This window comes from Dasypus novemcinctus, chromosome 11, assembly GCF_030445035.2.
Source record: "Dasypus novemcinctus isolate mDasNov1 chromosome 11, mDasNov1.1.hap2, whole genome shotgun sequence".
NCBI lineage: Eukaryota > Metazoa > Chordata > Mammalia > Cingulata > Dasypodidae > Dasypus > Dasypus novemcinctus.
Genome location: NC_080683.1, coordinates 95432946 through 95450966, shown reverse-complemented (window position 1 = coordinate 95450966; position 18021 = coordinate 95432946). Strand labels below are relative to the sequence as shown.

The window sequence follows — 18021 nt, the reverse complement described above, 5'->3', positions numbered from 1 at the left end:
CCAGAGCGCTATGACAGAGAGGTTGGGAGAGATTGAGGAGTCTCACGGGACCGTTTTCATAAAATCTTTGCAAAACCATACTTGCCATCACAAATTGAAGCAATTTACAAAGAGCAATCACTTTTGGTGGTTGCTCTAACCTCCACTGTTAGAGGGAATGAGACTGGTATGATCTTTCTGGAAGGAAATTTGGCACTATATATCAAAAGTCTTAAAATGGGTCATTTTCAACCCTTCTGTATGCTCTTTTACCCAGTCATTGCATTTCTATCAATTGATTCTAAATAAAAAATTAAAGAAAACAAAAAAATTGAAACGAAAGGATTTAGTTATGAGGATGTCTATGGTACAATTTATTTTTTGAAAAATTTGACGCAACAGTGGGGTTGTAGGAAAATTTTTGAAAAATCTGAAATTTACTGGGTGTTCCAGTTATCTATTTCTACCATTATTCGTCTTAAAGTAGGCTATTTTATAACTCCTTATAAATAGAAGTGAACTGGTACAACACTGAGAGTAATGCCAATTATTATTGTTCACAGAAATACAAATTGGGTCAGGGGGAATATAACTGATTATCTATTTGTAGATATTGACCAGTTTTGCCAATTTTGTATCCATTTGTCAATTTACTTGAGCATTTCTTATCTGACTCAAATGTGGGGTCCTTTGAGGTCTTTTTTGAACTGGTTGTAATAGCTTACTGGTTCTTTCATTAATTAATGAGATAAATAAAATCTTTGGCATGTTTTCATTTTAAATTTGTGTGTGAATATTGATTTAATCTCCTCTTTTAGAATTTATCCTTCAATAGAGTTATTGGTTAAATAAATTGCAGCAAACTCATAGAATGGAATGTTAAGTAGCCTTAAAAATTGTTGCTATAGAAATTACTGAACATGGGGCAAAGCAGGTTGTAGAACTCTTGCACTGCATGAATCTACCTTGTATAAAAATGTAAATACAAACATGAGTGTGTGTGTATATATATAAATATATAATATGATATATATTTTCTGGAAGAATATATATCAAGGTAATAACTGGGATTATCTCTAGGGATGGGAATAGGCTTAATTTTTCTTCTTTACACCTAAATACACTTTGTCACTTTTCTAAAATAAGCAATTTTTACAATAAGGAATAATTATTTAATTCTTAAAAATGCAACAGGATAAGCAAGAATATTTTAGTCTTGCAATAATTTGTTTTCAGATATTTTAAATATAATCTCTCCTGTGTAGGTTAGCCCATGATAGTCCTGATTTACACCTATGGACCCACATGTTATGAGGGCCGCTTTTGTTCCCCAGTGTCCTAATTAGAAAGAAAAATTTTGTGTTCATTTTACTTCTGATTGTCCTGGTTTGAGTCTTTGGTGACCCCAGAAAATTATGTTCTTAAGCTAACCCATTCCTGTGCACCTATTGTATGTGGGACCTTTAGATTAGGTTCAGCTAAGGAACTTTTTGATTAGATCATCTCAGATAAAAGATAGGATTAGGATCCTTTCACTGGAGTCCTACATAAATGAAGGAGAGGACAGAGAACAAGAGTTGTCATTTTACCCTGCGACAAGAGAAAGGACTCCAGGATCAGCTGCAAGCTGCAGAAGACAGGGAAACCCCAAGAGACTGAGAAAGAGGGCAGAGGCTAGAATCTGTGAGGCAGCTGAAGGTGAAGCAATGAGGCCCAGAGATGAGGGGAAAGATTAGCCATATGCCTGATGGCCCACAGCTGAGTTCAGGGAGAAAGTATGCCTGGAAGAGAAGGTAGAAACCTGCTGCCATTTTACCTTGCCTCGTGGCAGGAGTCCATGATCGCTAAGAGCTGACCTTTGGTGAGACAGCATCTCGGATGATGCCTTGATTTGGACATTTTCACATCCTCAGAACTGTAAGATTTTACCCTAATAAATTCCCATTATAAAAGCCACCCCATTTCTGGTATTCTGCATTGGCAGCCTTTAGCAAACTAAGACAAATGATATAAGATCACAAGATTTGAAACATGTCATGCCTTGGTGCATGAAATAAGCAGTACAAAGAGAAACTAGAATACCTGGGAGCAATTTCATAACTCACCAGTTCAAAAACTGAATTTTATCTAATACAGAAAAATATTATTAACAAAAATGAAAACATGTTCACTTTCATGGATTTCACAAATGAATTCCAAACTGAGTTAATTGTCCAAATGAACGGAGCAATCATCATAGCATTTCTTGTCATTTACATTTGCCATTGTGCTGAGAGTCCCAAGTCAATTGATGATTTCAAAGGGGAAAAGCACTGTAGAAGAGGAGTATCTATGATATAAGAATCACTCAATAAATTTTTTTTTTATTCCTCTGTAATTTTTACATAACTGAAAGCAATTTACAGATTTTAGGGTCAAGAAGTGGCCTTAGATTTAAAGCAGCTTTTATCTTGCCTGCAAGTTTATTAGAGTGAAGCCTTTACAAATCCTCCCCAGCCACCTCAGGGGCTCTCTCAGTGGGGAACCAGCTGTATCAGAAAGTGAGATTTTTCAGATGTAAAGTAGAGTTTTTTTTTCCTGCCTTCTTTCCTCTGAGAGCAGACAGCTTAAAATCCTGAATTGTTACAAGGACATTTGTAAGGGTTGAATATGATTTGGGTCTCAGGCTGTGGTCTTTATTCAAGCCAAATCCTAGGAGGTAGATCGATTTTTTATAAAAATCAATCTTATAAAGCTCAGCAATTTATATTTTTTCTGAATCTTCTTTCACCTTATTAATATCCTGGAATCAGATAGGGAAAGTTTTGCTTCATCCCTACTGATAATGAAGTTGGTCTGACACCCTGTACTTTGTAAGGTAGTTGGGGGAAAAGAACTTCATAATAAGGCAAAACTTCATTTTACTCATGTATTTTTCAATGAAGGTATCACAAAAGCTTACTGATTTTTCTTTTAAAAGAGAAAAATTTGAACATGACTAGCTTCTCACGTCATCTGATTTCTAGACACTGGGAGAGTTAAAGATACCTCTTGGGTTATCTAAAGAAAAAAAAGGAATGATAGGAGGGAAGTGTTAAAAGAAAAACTTTTCCTGCAGCTTAGGATCTCACAGCTTTGTTGAACAATTCATGAATGGGCAACGTCCCATTCAGAAAGTGAAAGGAGCTCTGCAGAGGGAGTGGAAAGAGGGAGCTCATGTAGGGCAAACCCTGAAGGCAAGTAGCAAATGTTCTGACTGGCTGACATTGTTTCCATTTTATATGGTGGGGGCATCTTAAAATGTGGGGAGCAGATATCTACAATTAGTATGGTATACTTATCTCATCTGATAAGCTGTCTCTCCTGGACTAACACTAGTTCTATCACCAGGTGTTGTCTACCTGCAGTTCTGTAGGGTGTATTCCATTTCCTTGGCAAGTCCCTGCAGTTGAACGGTTTTTGTCTTCTGGAAAAGCTGATCTATGAAAGGGGTCTCCCCCACCCCAATACCCAATGCAGACAGCCATTTTACTTCCTTAACAGAAGGCAAGAAGGGGAAAGAAAAGGAAAGGAAAGAAAAGAAAAAAGGAAAAGGGGGCAAATGGCTGACTCAGTATTAGGCAAAATAACAAAGCCATGCTTGAAACACTATTTTACATACCACTGAGCTACTAATGCTCTGATAAAGCTCTAGGGATTTCCACAAGATGTATCATTTTTCTTGTACCATTTTTTTTTCCTTTTGGAAAAGGAAGGTAGACTGAAAGACAGTAGGAACAAAAAACATAAAAGGAATTTTCTGAGAATCAGAAGAGCCATTTCTAAGATTGATTTTATCATTTTGCTGCAAGCCGGTCTGGTATCCATCCACAAGCACCAGATCTGTCCCTGAATCCATGTCCAGTTCTAAGCAATATGTAGCATTATTGCTCAAGTTCAGGTTAGTTACTCATAACAAAGCAATTGAATCCAGTATTACATTCTTTGGTAAGAGCTGACTGTTCAACTACATGACAGAATGTGAATAGAGTACATTATGTAGCAGTCTTGGAGGGACGGAGAAGTAAGAATTTATAGCATTATTCTTGAAACAACTCTTGCTCTGGCAGGGGCCAGGGGCAGTGGCCTGTGTAGGTGCCTTCCCCAAGAAGAGCTGGTGAATGATTGATAAGCAGGGAGGGAGAGGAGTTTCTCTCTTGCTTGTAACCAAGACTATTTTTAACTCTCAGCTGAGAAAATTCTGTTTTCTGGCTCTGGCACCTTTTGGATTGATATGGTTTCTAAAATTAAAATGACTCATTAGGATCTGTACTTTGAGTGGGCTGGAGGCTTAGCGAGCACATTCTCTTCCGAGAGCTGTTTCATCTCCACGCCTCTGGAGAAGTCCCTGCAGCCGCACAGCCACCCACATACCTGATAAGGAGGGGAAACCTGATTAAGAGTCTGTCAAAGGAAAGAACCCAAACAAAGCAAAATGTACGCTCCATTATCACAGAAGAAAGGATGTCGTGACCAAAAGGTGAAAGAGTACAGAGAAAATTCAAGTCAGTTCAGCTCCGTTTTGTTGTTTCTTTTTTGGCTCTATGTTCAGAGAGCTGCTTTCATGAGTTAGGGTTTTCAGGCCTCTTTTTTCTTATATGTAGGGAGAGGGGAGTTTGGCTTTGATTGGCACATTGTCAGCCTCAGCAAAGATAGTGAAGAGGAAAGAAATGGAAACAAAAATATGTGCTCAACGTGTGAGGGCTCCATTTGACAGAAAAGCAATTCCAGCTTTTGGAATTTCGGGGCAGGAGAAGGAAGAAGAGCAGGTAGCTGTCACATGCCTATCTTGTGCAGGGTGATGTCCCATAAATTATCTCATTTGGCAGGAATAGAGCATGGGCAGTGAATAAATGCCAACTGTACACATCAGGAGAAAATGAGATCTTTCCAAAAGACTGCCAAATGAGATAGAAGGAGAGAGACAGCTGGGCAGATAATGGCATTGATATGGGAAAAGGGGCAAACTCTGGAGGGAAATGGGAGTCTATAGAAAATATCTGTCCACACCAGCTTTAGAAGACAGCCCAAAGCCCTGGGAAGCTGGCTTTGGTTCAAGTTGTCTAGGAAACTCATCATAAGCCCTTAGGAGTTCACCAGACAGGAAAAGCTCCACCTTTATTTGAGTTATGGGGAGTTTCAGAGTTCATCATTTCCCCAGGGATGGACCATTTGTGGCCCCATTTGAGGGAACATGGGCTGCCAGTCTTTCACCTTTATGTCCCTAGCACTGACCTGGTACCTAACAAAGAACAGAAGGTTAACACATGCTTGTGGAATTAATGCCATTAATGGTTAAATAAAACACCTATTCGCCATCTGAAAATGGGGCAGACTCTTCATGTAATCTATGTGAAATACTTATGTTGTTTTAGGAATAGTTAGCAAAGAAAAACAACGAACAAACTGGAGACTTGGGAAAAGGGAAAAAAGAGCAACTTCGGTGGTACCAGAGGAAGAAATGCTATGGCAATGCCGCTTTAGGCACCGGACAGGATAAAGGAGGCTGAAGCAAAGTGCTTTTGATGTTCTGCAATTGTGCTCCTGAGAAATAAATATATGGAGTGCCCTTTTCTGTGAGAGCACTGTGCTTGGCTGGGAGGTACAAAGGAGAACAAGACATTTTTTCTCCTCCCCTGGAGCTTACATTCTAGACGGAGAGAATGACATTAAACATGCAAAGAAGGAGATGCAAGATACAGTCTGTGTGTGTATGTGTGGTGTGTGTGTATGTGTGTGTGTTGTGTAGGAGGCAACCCTGGGCAGTGTGAATCCAGTGAGGCTGAGGAGGTACTGTGACTATGTCACATTGTCTTAAGTCCTCTCCCTTGGGGCCACTGAGGACAAAACTTAAGCTCCTCGGCTTTGTACATTGCAGATGAGTGGCAGTATGAAGAGGTCATGCAAATCCATACAATCCTTTTTTGGGGGGAACAAAACATACTTGTTTAAAAAGTAAATGTTATTTATTCATTTTTTGGCCTTTGAGTCTTTTCATTCTAGACACATGTAACAAATCCTAATCAGTGCTAGACACTGTGTTCATTGTAATAAACGAGAGGGACACAATCATTGACATCACAAAAAATACAAACTTACACCAGGGTTCACACACTCAAGTGCCTCCACTGTGGGTAAGAGCAAGTGTGGCTGTCTTGTCCAAAGGACAAGCCGCAGCTCCCTTCCAGGGATGGCTGTCATCATTCAGGTAGACGCACGGTAGCCAGGTCTGATTTTCAACAAAAGCTGGAAATCCGTGTATATTTTTTGGGAACGTCTTACTTATGGTTTCTAACAAATTCAAAATTTCTATAAACATTGTGTGGGTCAAACACAACACTGTCTGAAGTCCAGATTTGGCTTGCAGGCTGCCAGTTTGTCACTTCCGCAGTTAGGCAATTTTATTTTATTTATTTATTTTTAAAAGATTTATTATTTATTTATTTCACTCCCCTTCCCCGCCCTCCCCCCCCCAGTTGTCTGTTCTCTGTGTCCATTCGCTGTGTGTTCTTCTGTGACTGCTTCTATCCTTATCAGCAGCACCGGGAATCTGTGTCTCTTTTCGTTGCATCATCTTATTGTGTCAGCTCTCTGTGTGTGCGGCGCCATTCCTGGGCAGGCTGCACTTTCTTTCGCGCTGGGTGGCTCTCCTTACGGGGCACACTCCTTGCGCGTGGGGCTCCCCTACGCGGGGGACATCCCCTCATGGCAGGGCACTCCTTGTGAGCATCAGCACTGCGCATGGGCCAGCTCCACACGGGTCAAGGAGGCCCGGGGTTTGAACCGCGGACATTCCATGTGATAGACGGATGCCCTAACCACTGGGCCAAGTCCGCTTCCCCAGTTAAGTAATTTTAATAAATAAATGTGATAAAAGGAATATTCAGGGTTGTACTGGAAGCCATAACGAGGCTTCTGCACTGAGAGTCCAGGCAGGCCTCCCAAAGTAACTGTCGTCTACAAGGGGCTTACTGTACAGAGTAGGAGAGAGCCTTTTACTTTATTTGATTTTCCTTTCCTGTTGACTTTTGTGGCTGATACTATTTTGGGGCTTCTCCGCCCCCCCCCCCCCCCATATTTTCCCCCTACTCCTTTTCCCTATTCAGGCTAGTGACTGACTGACTTCCTGTTTTATTGCCTTGGGGGAAAGGTGGCAGAGCCAAAGCAGAATTGATCAGCAAATCTTTTTGGCTTTCATTTCCCCAAAGCCTAAAACTTGAGGAATTTTCCCCCACCTACCTTATCTTCTGCTCCAAGTAAAAAAGAAATTCCCCTCCGCATGGGCAAAAGTGAGGGAAGGAAAGGTTCTAGAAAGACCAGTGGAGTTCAGAGGATTGAGGACCTAGGCCCTGCTTCGTGCTGATGTCGTCACAGGTGCATCGAGGCAGAGGCATCTCCCGGTGGATAACAAAATATTCCTGGACCCCAACCAGGGTGCCTGGGGCTGCAGAGAGATGCTGGACAAGAAGGGGCCAGGCAGGCAGGACACCAGGTCACTCAGTAGTGCCTCAATTTCCGGGTTACCCATGACTCCTAAGCATGACCACAGAACCTTTCTGCCATCCTCAAATACTGGAAAAGATCTTGGAAACATGGTACCCCTGAGCAAGGCACCCAAATGCAACCAAGGTGACATTTCCATCTTCCTCAGCAGTCATGTCTAAAGTTAAAATAGGTTGATTCATAGAAAATATAAAGATGTGCTATTTCCTGGAAATCTGAGGAGGTGAACTGAGATTTGAACACACTGCAGAATTTTATTACAGACACCACACACTAAAGTGTCCATATTTTTTATAATGTCCTCCTAGAAGCCTTCTTTTTGTTAAACACATCTGGCACGTATTTTTCTTTTTCTGCCACTAACTGTATGTCCTGCCTGGCAGACCCCAAGGATAGCACTTGCTGCATCCTCCCTAGGAATTTGGGTTGTTGAAGGTACTAAATGGGAGAAGCAGGAAGGGAAGGGTTGGGGCATTTGCTGCATGCACACAGAGCATGGTCCCTGTGTGCTGTTCCCCTTATCAGAGTTGCTAGAAGCCATTGCACACGGTGGTGAAGCCGGCAACCTCTTGGTCTGGATTTCTAGGGAATGTGCTTATATGGTAGAGCTGGGCCCTGCCATCCAGAAACATTTGGGAAAGTCAGGCTCTTAATAATTACTCCAGGACTCTGGGACAGCCAGCACTGTCCTAGGCAGGCCAGGTGTGGGGTTGTCCTACCCTCACTGTGGAACTCTTTCAGGGAGGCCCTCTCGTGACTCATCAGGAAAACATAACCTCCCAGAATATAGCTAGAAATTGTTATTTTCCAAAATTTGAACCAATATCCAGGGTTAGCTTTGGGCTGAGCCACTGGCAATTCAACAGAAGTCTTTCTGAAAGATCCACTGTTCCAAGATACCTGGAAAGAAAAACACTTTCTCTCTATTTTCTGATACTCAAAGGCTAAGGAAATGAATGCTGGGCCAAAGAGTAGAGAATATTTGTGCACTTGCTTGTAAGATGAAATCCAAACAAAAGAGAAAATAAATAGACGATTACGGTGGGAAGCAAGATGGGTTCACAGTACTACGGAGAACATTTTGACGGACCTTAAATTAATTACAGAGTCAGTTATAGATTCATAGGTCCACTAAGCCCCATTCCAGGAAGGCATCACTATCTAGGTTGATTCTTCTTGAATTAACTGTTTGGGATTCTAGGTGATGAGAGCTATATATAATATATATATATATATACACACATATATATATACACACACACACATACATACACTTTAATGTACATTTTTATATTTTATTTTTAAAGAAGATTTAGATTACTTAGATGTTACATCAAAAAATTAGGGGGCTCCCATGTACCCCATCCCTCACCCTCCCACACTTTCCCCCATTAACATCTTTCATTAGTGTGGCACATTTGTTAAAATTGATGACCACACATTGAAATACTGCTACTAACCAAGTTCTATAGTTTACATTATAGTGTATACTTTGTATTGCATAATTTTATAGTTTTTTGACAAAATATATAATGACTTGTATCTGTCATTGCAATGAAGGACATTGTTTTAAAAGAGTGTTTTTTGATGGCCATTGTTGAGATTTGATTTCTACTTCTACTGCTGCCATTTCATGGGTTCTATACAAGTTTTCTTTAAAAAGCAATTTCTTTCTCTTCCACATATGCCTTAGCACCAAGAGAAATTCTGCTCTGACACCTTTCCTCTGTCATCAATAATGGCTCTCAACTACCCAGGTGGAATTCACCTCTAACCTTAATTTCAGAGAGTGGAATTTTATTCTAAATTGTGACCACAAAATACACATTCACATGCCCTCCCATCATTTGCTATCTGTCATGGGTTTCAAAGCCACTCTAGTAAAGTGCAGGAAATAAAGGCCTTCATTGATGTAGGTATTTCAAGACAGAGTTTCCATGATGGATTAAAGCAATCTAATCCATACAGTTTCTCCTACATGGAAACAGATTTTGAGAGTGTTTAAAAATTTTAGAGTTGGACCAAAGAGAAGTCCCATGTGAGCCATTCTAAAAGAACAATAATAGGTTTAAGAATCATGAGAATTACTTAAGTTTTACTGTATCTTTGAGGATTAAATTTGGTCATGGAAATGTACCATGATGGTCATTTCACACTATAGCACTTCAATAAGTCTATAAAAGTAAATTACTTGTTACAAATGTTTTTGTGAATAGTGTACAGTAGTATATACACACATATGTAAACAATAATGCCATTTCAAAACACTGAGTAATGTAGCCACTCATATCTGTTTACCTCTTGATGTCTTTAATTGATTTTTATGCTTGGGTTTATTATGTTGTTTTTTTTTGTTGCGGTGGTTTATTTGTTTGTTTTTTAAATCTGAACTTCTGGAGTCCAAAGAAAGAAGGAAGGGTATAATAAAGGATAAATAAAGGAAATAATGAAATAGAAAACAAATACACAATAGAAAGTATCATCCAAGCCAAAAGTTGCTTTCCTAAAAAACTTAGCACACTTTACAATATTCCTTGATGTATCAGTTGTTGAGAATCGCCTTGAAAATCTCCCACTTTAATGGCTCAATTTTCATTTTATCTATTTTAAATCTCTATTACTAGGTATTTAAAAGCTTAGGTTTGTTCAACTTTTTGATTAACTAAACCTTTGATCAATAGGTAGTGAGCCTTCTTATCATGAATATTTTTGCTTTCAAGTTTTTATCAAATATACCCATAGGAGCTCTCTTTTTGTTTAGTGCTTTCTCACTTTATCTTTCTCCATTCTTTTACTTTTAACCTTTTTATTTTTTTCCATATATCTTTTGTAAATACCATACATCTGGAATATCTTCTAATTCATGCCAATGATTTTTGTCTTTTAATCTGAAATATTTTGCATTTACATTGATTTTGATTTCTAATATATTTTGATTAATTTTTTGGACTTTTTTTTGTCTCCTATATTGTTTCCTCTCCCTGCTGTACTTTTCCCTTCTCTCGGAGAAGTTTTGTGCTCTCCTAGTAGGCTTTAATTTATGCATTCTAATTCTATTCTTTTTAGCGGTACTTAAGAAGTGTAATATTTTGGTGTGTAAAGGGAACTTTTTCCTTTCCTCTAAAATAATACAAGGAACTTGGAACACGTTAATTCCGACCACTTCTTCCTCACTTACATGCTATCGTTACCCATAGTTTTAATTTCTTTTTAAAATTAAACCCTCACAAATTAGAAATTACCATTAATGTTTGCATAGATTTATTTTTATGTTTCTCATTTTCTTTACTTACCATTGTTTCTTCCATCTTATGCCTTATTAAGATCATTTTTAGTTTCCTGAAGTATATCCTTTGTAGTTTTCTTACTGAGGGTCTGTTGGTATTAGGCTCTCTTTATATTCGCCAGAAAATATCTTTAGTATACCATCTTTTGTAAGGGATAGTTTTTTAAAGTATGCAGTTACAGGTTTTACTTCCCAAGAACAGTTGGGAGGTTTTATTCAACTAATTTTTGGATGTCGTTGTTGCTATTCACCTAATTATTGTTTTTTTGTGGGGTAATTTTGAATTCTTTTGCCATTTTTAAGATCTTCTCTTTTATTTTATATTTTGAAGTTTTATCCTGATGTGTCTAGGTGTGATTTTCCTTTTATTATCTTGCATGATATTCACTAGATTTCCAGAACTTAGAGGTTTGGGTTTTTCACTAACTAGGAAAATTTCATTGTCATCTCTTAAACTAGGTGCATTCGTCTGCCACAGAGGTGCCAATGCAAAGTACCAGAAATCTGTTGGCTTTTATAAAGGGTATTTATTTGGGGTAAAAGTTTACAAGGCTGTAAAGAGTCCAACTCAAGGTTGCTTTCTTACCAAGTCAGTTGCCACATGTTGAAGCAAGATTGTTGCTGATCTCTGCCTGGTCTCTTCTTTCCCTCCAGATTCCAGTCCTTTCTCTTCTGGTTAAGGCTTATCTCTCAGGGGTTCCTGTATCAGTCTCGACTCTCTTCCCAAGGTGAATGGCTCATCTCTTTTCCCCAGGCTTTAGCTGTTGGAGCCTTCTCCTTTCTGACACATGGCAGTCAGGATTAAAATGACAAAGTTCTCTCCTCTTCCATGTGTCTTCCATTTACGTAGGTCCACCAAGGGAGTGGGGACTCAACCTGAGTCACGCCTTACTGACAGGACAGAATCAAAAGCCCTATATTGATTTTATCAAGGAAACTTAAATCCTTTGAATTTAACACTATTAAAGGGTATCACACCCAGAGAAACAGATTAGTTCATAAACATAATCTTTCTCTTTTTGGCATTCATAAAATAATCTCAAACTGCCAAACTAGTGCCTCTTCCTTTCTCTCCATAATCTCTTTCTGGAAATCAAAGTTCACATTGTACCCTCTCACTCTAACCTCCTCGTCAATTAACATCTGTTTCATATTTTTGTCTTTATGATGTACTCTTGAAAAATCCTTGAGAATTAACTTTTGGTTTACTAATCCTTTCTTTAGTGGAATCTAATCTGTTGTTTAATCACTATGTTGGGGTTTCTAACTCCAATTTTTAAGTTTTTCATTTTTACAAGTCGTTTTTCAGGTCTGCCTGATCTTTTTTTGATAGTTTCTTTCTCTGTTATCGTACATTGAATATCCTCTTTTCCTTTCTTATTATTTACAAATATTAAACACATTTACTTTACATTATTTTTTAAAAAATATAATTCCAATATCAGTAATTTATTCAGGTCTGTTTCTGTTGTTTATTGGTATCCTGGCTCTCACTCATGATGGTTTGTTTCCTCAGTTTGTTTAGTATATTTTTAAAAAGCATGAGCTTGTATCCCTTAAAACTTTTTCTGTGGGGATTCTCTAAGGTCTTATTTTAAAGTGTATTACTTCAAAGGGGATTTGAAATGGTTTATTTCACCTACCTAGGGAAACTCTCAATCTGGGACTGTTTAAAATTAAATTTTAGCCTCAAGTTTGAATTCATACAGATAGTATGATTTCTAGCTCAAATATGCATGTATGTAGTTTTGTGGGTAAAAATTCTCAGGGGAGAAATTTTGTCTTTTATTCCGCTCTAGTCAGAGCAAAGCTGAGAAAGACACACTCATCCACTCTCTCTCTGAGACACGTTTCATCCTTGTTCATCCATTGAGAGGGTTTCCTTTTGTTAGTTCTGTCCTTATCCTGAGTCACTAATCCTACATTCTACACTCCTTGCATTCTAGGATTTTCCTTCTGAATGTCATATAATTGGCCTGCTAAAACTCAGCTCCAGACTAACAGGATCGGCTGTGATCTCAGGGTAAACTAGCACTGGTATGAACATGTTCACCTGGATAAACTTTTGGCCCTATTTCTGATCTCTACAGATTCCCATAATTTCCCCTTAGTTCAGTTAAGTTTAAAAAAATATACAAGACAATTTTACCCCACAATCTTAAGGGTGCTATACTGGGGAGGGTTTCTCAGAATAAATATCCTATGTCATGTTTATGAACAGAAAATGTAGGAAATTCTAATGTGACCATTCTGAAAAATGTCCATTGTCTGGCTTCTTGTAACATAAAATAGAGCCCAGCTTGACAAAATACAGCCAGGCACTGGAATAAACAGAACTCAGAAGCTGAGAGGAGCCACTGAAGCCAGAAGCTGAAGGCAATGAGGCTCTGAGCAGAGGGGAGAGATGAGCAGACCCTGCCATTGTGCCCTGCTATGTGCCTGATCCCCACAGCTGCAGCTCTGGGAGAAGGAATATCATGACAAAGCCTTGATTGCACATTTTTCTTGGCCTCAAAACTGTAAGCTTTTAAACTAATAAATGCCCATTGTAAAAGCCAACCCATTTCTCTTAAATTGCTCGGCAGCCTTTGGCAAGCTAAAACAATATCTATTATGCATTAAGAAGTCTTCATAAAAAATTTAATAATATGGACATGGCTTCTTTATCATGACTTCCCATAAATAAATTCTTAGGGAAAATATTTAGCTTAGTTTGCTATTTCCAAAAATTAGTTTTGGAAGACTGAATTGCAAGACCTCCATGGGTAAACCTGATTATGTATCAACCACAGACCTGGGTTTTCAGTGCCCAAATCTGATCACAGAGGTAATGAAACAACCTGGAAGAAGATAAGTCATCTTTGGGAAAAATCTTACATTTGTCCAGTGATCATCTAAGGCTCTAACAGGTATTGTCAGCCTCCTCTAGTTGACAACAGTTAGGATGAAAGACCTCAGGGTGGGGAATTTTCTCTATATCTAAGGTAGAATGGAAGAGAGAAGGCACTAAAATTTTATTTATATGATTCTCCTTAAACTATTTCTGATCCTCTATTTAAAAGCAAATGAGGACTTCTGGAAAGATGGTGTTGAAGTAGATAGGCAGGTCTCAACTCTCCCACAAAAACAACAGAGGAAGGGTAAAAGGCTATCGGAGGGAGCTGCTTTGGGGTGCGCAGACCAGAAGATTGCTGCACGGCATCCAGGAAGGAGAGGGACAGAGAGACAAAGAGGCCAAATGAAAACTGTGAGTTACTCACTCCTGTAGCTGGGAAGGGCATATATACCCCACCCTCAAGGTGAATAGCTTTGGTAAAAACCCTGGCTCACTGCAGCCAACTGCATGGGGAAAGAATGTTGTCCTCCCTGGGAGGAAGAAGGGTTCCGTGGGGGATGGAGAGTGGCTTCTCTTCAGTGAGTTTGGCCAGCTGAGCCCCCTTTGAATCTCAAAAAAAGACCCCAGCCAGCACTGAAGCAGCCCCAGGGAGAGGGGAAGGGGCATCTGATCAGGCAGAGTCACACCCAACAGCCCTGGGAGAGAGAGTAATTACATCAGTAAGGGATGGGTGGAGACAGGCCCCTAACCAGCCTGGGCCTTCGACTATAAAGAGAGGCCAACCATCCGAATAAACCCATCAAAATAAACAGATGCCTAGACACCAACAAAAAATTACAAGCCATAGTAAGAAACAGGAAGACATGGACCAGTCTAATGAACAAACTGAAAAATAGGAGGAGATGCAGAATGTGGAACAACTAATCAGGGGTGTTCAAACAAATATTATGAATCAACTGAATGAAGTAAAGGAAGAAATAAAGGATATTAAAAAGACACTGGGGGAACATATTGAAGAAATCATAAATATGCATAAAAAAGTAATGGATCTGATGGTGATGAATGGCACAATGCAAGAAATCAAAAATACACTGGATCTCTTGGGCTGCCACTCACGGCATGCCCTGCACTCACTGCTGCCCTACCACTCCTCCTCTTTCTCCTCCCCAATGCCAAGAGGCTCAAGCCTGAATCACCTCTGCACACACAGCCATAGATACCATGGCTTCTGGAGTTACAGTGAATGAGGAAGTCATCAAAGTTTTTAATGATATGAAAGTAAGGAAATCTTCTACATAAGAGGAGATCAAATAAAGAAAGAAAGCAGTTCTCTTCTGTGTAAGTGATCACAAAAGACAAATAATTGTGGTGGAAGCAAAGCAGATCTTATTGGGTGACAATGATGATACCGTAGAGGATCCCTACAAATCATTTTGCTACCTCTGAATGATTGCCGATATGCTTTGTACGATGCCACATATGGAACAAAAGAGTCTAAGAAAGAAGACCTAGTATTTATATTCTGGGCTCCTGAGAGTGCACCTTTAAAAAGCAAGATGATTTATGCTAGCTCTAAAGATGCCATTCAAAAGAAATTTACAGATATTAAACACGCATGGCAAGTAAATGGCTTGTATGATATTAAAGACTGCTCAACACATGGAGAGAAATTGGGAGGCAATGTAGTAGTTTCACCTGAAGGAAAACCCCTATAAAATGACAGTCAGGTGCCATCTGGATCTTAAGGAGCTTCCATTTCTCCAGTTCAGTCAATTGGAACAGTCTTGGTTTTTAGAATTCTTTTTTTCTCTCCCTTCCCACTGGGCTCTTTCAACACAGTGAATGAAGGAGATATCATTTATTTAAGCAGCCTAACAGTGATGGCTATTAGATTGTTTAGTACTGTTACTTTTATGTAAAACTCAGGGAATGCCGTCCCAAAATACTTTAGCTAAAACAACTGGTTGTATACCTCCCTTGCAGTAAGCACTACAATAAATGTGTCAATGTGAACAATTTAGAATACTGCAAAGTATATGCTAACTGAATGCCTTGAAAGTATTAACTAGTGGTCAGATGGTACACTTTTTTCAGTATTACAGTTGCACTTGATTGCAGTTCTTTGAGGCTGCAAGCATTCATACACCTCACCTGCCTTAGCAAGCCTATTTTTGTAACATGGCAGCACAGATAAAACACTATGCAACACTGGAAGTACATAAAACCAGATTTGAACAGGCAGAAGAAAGAACTAACATTGAAGGTAGTATATCTGAAATTAGACAGACAGTAGAGCAGATGATAAAAAGACAGAAAAATTTCAGCAGGGACTCAGGGAATTGAATGACAAAATGAAATGCAGAAACATATGCATTATAAGCATCCCAGAGGGAGAAGAGAAGGGAAAGGAGGCAGAAGGAGTGTTGAAGGAAATAATGGCAGAAAATTTCCCAAGTCTGTTGAGGACCATGGACATACGTGTCCAGGAAGTGCAGTGCACTCCAAACAATATAAACCCTAACAGGCCTACCTTGAGACATATACTTACCAGATTGTCAAGATTCAAGACAAAAAGAATACTGAAAGCAGCAAGAGAAAAAAGATCCATCACATACAAGGGAAGCTTGAAAAGATTAAGTGCTGATTTCTCATCTGAAACCATGGAAGCAAGAAGGCATAGTAAGGTGCTAAAAGAAAAAAACCATCAGCCAAGAATTCTGTATCCAGCAAAGCTAGCATTCAAAAATTAGGATGAGTTCAAAATATTCACAGATGAACAGAAATTAAGAAAGTCTGTCAACAAGAAACCTACCCTTCAAGAAATAATAAAGGGAGTTCCGCAGGTTGAAAGGATAAAAAGAGTAGAGAGAGGGTTGAAGGAAACTGTACAAAGGAAGATTATTTGTAAGCATAACTAAAAAGATAAAGAGAAATAAAAAACAAAAAATGACATCTATAATCCTAAAGAAAATAATGGCTAATGTAAATAATGCCTTGACAGTAATAACACTGAATGTTAATGTATTAAACTCCCCAATCAGGAGACATGGATTGGCAGAATGAATAAGGAAATAATGACCTACCTATGTGCTGCCTATAAGAAACTTACCTTAGACCCAGGAATGCAAGGAGGTTGCAAGTGAATGGTTGGAAAACAATTTTACATGCATGCAATAACCGAAGAAGGGTTGGAGTAGCTATACTAATATAGGACAAAACAGACTTTAAATCAAAATTATTGTAAGAGACAAAGAAGGTCACTCTATATTAATAAAATGGGCAAACTATCAAGAAGAAAGAACAATCATAAACATTTATGCACCTAACCAAGGTGCCCCAAAATACATGAGGAAAATTTTGGAAAAATTAAGTGGAGAAATAGATGCCTCTACAATTTATAGTGGGAAAATTTATTATAATATTATCATCATTAGACAGAACATCTCAACAGAGGGTCAGTAAAGAAACAGAGACCTTGAATAATAAGTTAGAGGATCTAGACCTAACAGGCATTTACAGTACATTACACCCAAATACAATGGTATATACATTCTTCTTGAACACACATGGATCATTCTCCAGGACAGACCACATTATAGGTCACAGAACAACTCTTAACAAATTCAGAAGACTGAAATTATACAAAATAATTTCTGACCACAATGGAATGAAGCTGGAAATTAATAAGGGACAGAAAATCAGAATAGGCAGAAAGAGATGAATATTAAACAACACACTCTTAAGCAATTAGTGGGTCAGGGAGGAAATTGCAAAAGAAATCAGTAACTACCTTGAAATTAATGAAAATGAGAACACAATATATCAAAACCTATGGGATGCAGCAAAAGCAGTGCTGAGAGGGAAATTTATAGTCATAAATGCCTATATTAAAAAAGAAGAAAAAGCTAAAATCTAAGACCTAATTGCACACCCAAAAGAACTAGAAAAAAAAATCAACTAATCCCAAAGTAAGCAGAATGAAGGAATTAACAAATATTGAGCAAATCTAAATGAAATTGAGAATAAAAAAAACTAGAAAAAACTAACTGAACCAAAAGCTGGTTTTTCGAGAAGATTAATAAAATTAACAAACCTTTAGCTAGACTAACAAAGAAAAAAAGAAAAGATGTAACATAAATATATAAAATAAAAGATGATGGAAGGCATATCACCACCTATCCCACAGAAATAAAGAGTATCATAAGAGGATACTTGAAAAAATTGTATGTGAAGAAGATGGATAACTTAGACGAAATGGAAAAATTTCTAGAAACATACAAGCAGCTTATATTGATGAAAGAAGAAACTGATGAACTCAACAGACCAACCACAAGTAATGAGATTGAATTCATCATCAAAAACCTCCCAACTCAGAAGAGCCCAGGACCAGATGGCTTCA

At 38.5% G+C, this 18021-nt stretch overlaps 1 protein-coding gene and 1 pseudogene across 2 annotated transcripts in view; one reads left to right on the top strand and one right to left on the bottom strand.

Moving 5' to 3' along the window:
• The window catches only part of SLC35F1 (solute carrier family 35 member F1), a 416388-nt gene that overhangs the window by 127444 nt on the left and 270923 nt on the right, over positions 1 to 18021 (bottom strand). The window lies entirely within an intron of this gene.
• LOC101419908 (cofilin-2 pseudogene) lies at positions 14844 to 15337 on the top strand (annotated as a pseudogene).